This window comes from Gekko japonicus, unplaced genomic scaffold (assembly GCF_001447785.1).
Source record: "Gekko japonicus isolate JY-2015 unplaced genomic scaffold, Gekko_japonicus_V1.1 scaffold1559, whole genome shotgun sequence".
NCBI lineage: Eukaryota > Metazoa > Chordata > Lepidosauria > Squamata > Gekkonidae > Gekko > Gekko japonicus.
Window position 1 is genome coordinate 349,509 of NW_015170933.1, and position 5,034 is coordinate 354,542.

General features: G+C 48.5%; 1 non-coding gene across 1 annotated transcript; it reads right to left on the reverse strand.

The window, feature by feature from the left end:
- Positions 1-221: 221 nt before the first annotated feature.
- TRNAV-UAC lies at positions 222-293 on the reverse strand. The gene has a single exon. It is a non-coding gene; the product is annotated as a tRNA-Val (tRNA).
- Positions 294-5,034: the final 4,741 nt, after the last annotated feature.

The following is a 5,034-nucleotide window of genomic DNA, read 5'->3' on the forward strand; positions in this document are numbered from 1 at the left end:
GAAGACCAGATCCTGGACTGTCAATGCCGTCCATCAGTTGTTCGTGGGATCCAGCCCACGGTTGAATTCACAACTTGAGCACACATGAACCCATGAAGCTGCCTTATACTGAATGAGACCATTGATCCACCAAGGTCAGTATTGTCTACTCAGACTGGCAGTGGCTCTCCAGGGTCTCAGGTAGGGGTCTTTCACATCACTTCTTCCTTGATCCTTTGAACTGGAGATGCCAGGAATTGAACCTGGGACCTTCTGCATGTAAAGCAGATGCTCTACCACTGTACCACAGCCCTTCCCCTTTGTCAGAGATATTTGCTGGCTGTTGTTGAAAACAATGGTTTATCCAGCATCTCAAATCGAACATGGGTGCTTTGGTCCAAATTAATGCTCAGACTCCACATTTCCTGGTACAGCATCCATTTTACTAGCAAACTAGTAAAAGACCGTGAGGCAAATGATTCCAGTACCAGATTCTTTCATTTTCAAACCATTATTTATTTCCTCACAGCAGATTTTTCCCTCATAAAATGTATGCCTCTTTCAAAGTCATTTGTGTGATGATAGATTGGTGTTGTAGATACATTATACATGAAAAAGAATGTCTGTGATACACATAAAGGCCGTATGAATTGTATATAAAAACCATACGCATGCATAAGTGAGTTGACAAACCTAGGAGCAAGAAGCAGAGACTCAAAACCGATGACAGGAATATAACTGATTATGAAAGAAAACAAAATAGAGAATGTTCATTCATCCCTCCACACTCATCTGCCCTTCCAGTTTCAATCCTTTTCCTTCTTGTTAGTCTGCCAAATTGTGTAAACCCAGGACAGAACCTTCCGCCTCCTTCATTTGGAAAGCCAGCATGCCCAAGAGCGGGGCCGGCTTGCTCACTAGGCGAACTAGGCGTTCGCCTAGAGTGCGCTGGCCCTTAGGGGCACCAAACTGCACCCGGCCTCCCTTCCCCGCCTCCTGCTGCACCCTCTGCCCTCCCTCCCTGCCTTTCTCCCAGTCTGGAGTGTCATCATGGAACTTCTTCGCTGGTGCATGGAGAGACACGCGGCGGTGGCGGCAGGGGGGGAAGACAGAAGGTGAGGGGGGGGTGCCACAAGGCAGCCTCGCCTGGGGGGACACTAGTTTCACCTAGGGCACCAAAAAACCTCGGGCCGACCCTGCCCAAGAGAAGGGATTAAACTGTATGCTCCTGACAGGCTTGCTTTCCAGATGCAGTGAACTATTCTATTCTATGATCCCCCACCTGTTATCTGAAGCAATGCTGTCCAGGACAGCACTAATGTCCTTTTTTCCGCCAAGATCACAACTTATTTTCAGGCAAATGATCTGAAAGCTGTTTAATGGCTATTCTTCAATAGAAGGGCCCCTAGGGGTGTTTGTAACACTCATGAATTGGGGGGATGTGAATCTGCTATTCTTAAAACTGCCTGCTTTTAATCACCAGGCCCAAACAATGACATGTGCTGAACAGTATCAATTAACCTAACCGGCAGCGATTCGATCTCCATATCTCAGTCTCTAAACATGGAGCCAAAGTTTCGTTTTAAACGGCCTTTAGGGTAACAATAATTAGATAGCTTAATGAGTCTTCAGGGCCCTTGATCTAATACATTATTATTTAGTATTGAGTATCATCTCTCTTTCTCTGTGTGGTTAAAAATGGAATAAAGTTGCTTTAGCAAGAAATTTTGGAGAGAGAGAGAGAGGGTTGTCAGACACACACACCCCAGTAGAGGTGGGGGGGGTCTCCTGCTGGCAGGCCCCACCATCCCACCACCTATCAACTAGCTGGCAGGGGGAACTTACCCAGAAAAAGAGCAAGGCCCAGTCAACACTGCAGTGATGTGTCTAGATCATTTCCTACACATCATGGCGACATTGAGGCCATGCTCTGGCATTTGGGCGAAAACTCTATGGTAGAAGACAAATTTACCATAGAGTTTTTGCCTAATACCAGAGCATCGCTCAAACATTGCTACGTGATGACGTCACTTCCAGGTCACATCAGAAGTGATATAGATACGCCCCTGCAACATTGGTTGGGCTTCCGTCCTGTTCCTGGTAAGTCCTCCCCGTCCCTCACTGGTTGCCAGGAGGGACCTGGCAACCTAGAGAGGAGAGACACTATTGTCTATGGGGTATTCATAGGGTTGCCAACCTAAGGTTGGGAAATTCCTGGAGATTTGTGGGGTAGAGCATGGGGAGGGCAGGATTTGGGAATCTTAGCAGGACACATTGTCATAGAGTCTACCCTCTAAAGCGGCCATTTTCTTCAGAAAAACTGATCACTGTTGGCTGGAGGTCAGTTGTGATTCCAGGAAACCGCCAGCCCCCACCTGGAGGTTGACAACCCTAGGTATTCAGTCATATGATGATGATGATGATGATGATGATGATGATGATGATGATGATGATGAAGAAGAAGAGTAGCTTTTATACCCCACTTTTCTCTACCTTAAGGAGCCTTAAAGTGACTTACAATCACCTTTCCCTTCCTCTCCCCACAGCAGGCACCTCGTGAGGCAGGTGGGGCTGAGAGAGTTCTGAGAGAAGAGTGGCTGGCCTATTCATGTGGAGGAGTGGGGATCCAAACCCAGTTCTCCAGATTAGAGTCTGCTGCTCTTAATCCTTACACCACGGTGGCTCTTATATCGTGGAGTGCACAACATGCTCCTTCTCCTCCAGTGTATAGACTCCCTTAGTCTGTGTGTTTATAACTAGGGTCATTTTGTAGTAATGCAAGTAATGTATATTAAAAAATAAAGAAGTCAAACCTACGGAAGGGCAATTGAAACCAGTGCTTTAAATGTATGCTGCAGATAAGCCTTTTCTGCTCCCTCTCTGTCTACCCTGCACACAACAATGGGGAGGGGGGACAAGTAGCAAGTGTGGGATGGTTAATGGGAGGAGGGGGAGAAAACAGGCAAATACCTTCTTCCACAGTACCCAGCCTCCCTTAACATCTGGCATAGGATCAGCAGCATCTGGCAAAGGGAGCTTTGACTCTCAAAGGTCCATACCCTGAATATCTTGTCACTCTCTAAGGAACCACTGGACTTGAATCTAGCCGGCATAGCTTTGCCAGCCTCCAAGAGGGGCCAGGAGATCTCTTGGAATCACAACTGATCTCCAGATTACAGAGATCAGTTCCCCTGGAGGAAATGGCTGCTTTGGAGGGTGGACTCTGTAGCATTATACCCCACTGAGGTCCCTCCCCTCCCCAAATCCAACCCTTCTCAGGCTCCACCTCTAACTCTCCAGGGATTTCCCACCTAGGGTTGTCAGAAAGGTTCCCTCTAATCCCCCCCCCCCCACTGAGTGGAGCAGTTCACATCCTGAGCAGAATAGAACTGCTGTCATCTTCAGATGGGCAATGGGCAGTGCAAGACCCTGTGTGGCTCCAGACTGCTGCTGAGCGGGGCTTCCTGTGTTAATGAGCGACTGCTCATGCCCACAGCTTAGAGGAAACACTGATTGCCAGCTCTGGGTTGGGAAATTCCTGTAGATTTTGGAGGCAGAGCTGGGGAGGTTGGATTTTGGAGAGGGGAGAGAGCTCAGTAGAGGTGTGATGCCCTACAGTCTACCTTCCCAAACAGCCATTTTCTCCAGGGGAGCTGATCTGTATAGCCTAGAGAATCAAAAAGAATTCCAGGAATCTCCATCCACTGGCTGGAGGTTGGCAACTCTTCTAAACTGGCAGTGATTGATTCAGACACTGTTTGGCAGGAGCTGAGTAGGAATCCCCTCCCTCTCCTGTCAACATATATTGATCGAGTGTCTCCCCTACTTGGCACTGTCAGGTTTAAGGCTATGATAGACAACTGAACTAGATTTTCAAATAGAACCTAACTGGCAGAGACAATGTGAGTACAAAAAGTGGTCGGGTTATCTCACTAAGTACCCTGAAGCATCATAAATAACTAGGGATGGGCACAAACCAGGAAAACATGGTTCTGTTATGTCCATGATTCATGGTGTGCTCAGTTCGCGAACCACGAACTTTTAGATAGTAAATGAACTGGTTCAGTTTATGAGGTTTGTGGTGCGGTAGAATGCACACACACTGGCATGCTAGAGACACCACATTTACCAGAGATCCCCAGCTGACTCTCATCTACCTGCCCTCCAAGTTTGGTGAGGATTGGATTTATGGGGTCTAAATTATGCCCCCCCCTGGAAGGTGCCCCCATCCTCCATTGTTTCCAACGGAGGGGGGAAACAGCAATAAAAAGCAAGACCAACAGAAGCCCAGAAGAACAGAATCAAAGTCCCAGAGAATCTCTGCAGTAGAAACTGAGGGGGGATATTTTTGTAAGAACCAGTGCAATGTGCCCAGCAGAACTAGTGCCACTGTGGCAGTGCGAACCCAACAGGACTAAGGTCAAGCCAGGAAACTGCAAGCTATACACACTAAACGTACAGGGAAACTCATCCTGCCGCCTGCTCCTCTACAATCTCTCCAAGCTGGGGGCAGATTACATTTCTGGGGTCCCAGTTACGGACTCCCCAAAAAGGTCCCCCATATTCATACCCTGCCTGAGTGTGAACATCTCTGTATGCCATGAGAATGAAAGTGGGTGCAAAAGGTGCTTGTCATGGGGGAAAGAAGTCTTCCACCCCCTGCATACCACAGGCCCCCATCCCCAGGGACCAAACTCATCCTGCCAGCCCACTGGAGCCTGGCTCTAGTACTGCATCGCCAGGGGTCTCACAGCCTCCTTCCCCTGATCTGTTCCTGCGGCTCTCCACAGAGGCAAAAGAGTTGTTAGCCCAGAGACAACGGCAGTTGCTAACGCTCTTTTTGAGAGGAGGACTCTTAACAGCAGTGATTCAGAGGGTGGGGAGAAGCCCATAGTTTGGAAACATTTCCAAACCCTCCCCATTGTCCCCTGTGTGGCAGAGTGTCAGGTGTACCACACTCATGTCCGGAGGGGCACAAACTCCCAACACTTGTCCTCCTCTGTCCTCTGCAGGCACCTGCAAAGGAGGCACTCAACTATGCTGCTGTGGGAGGAA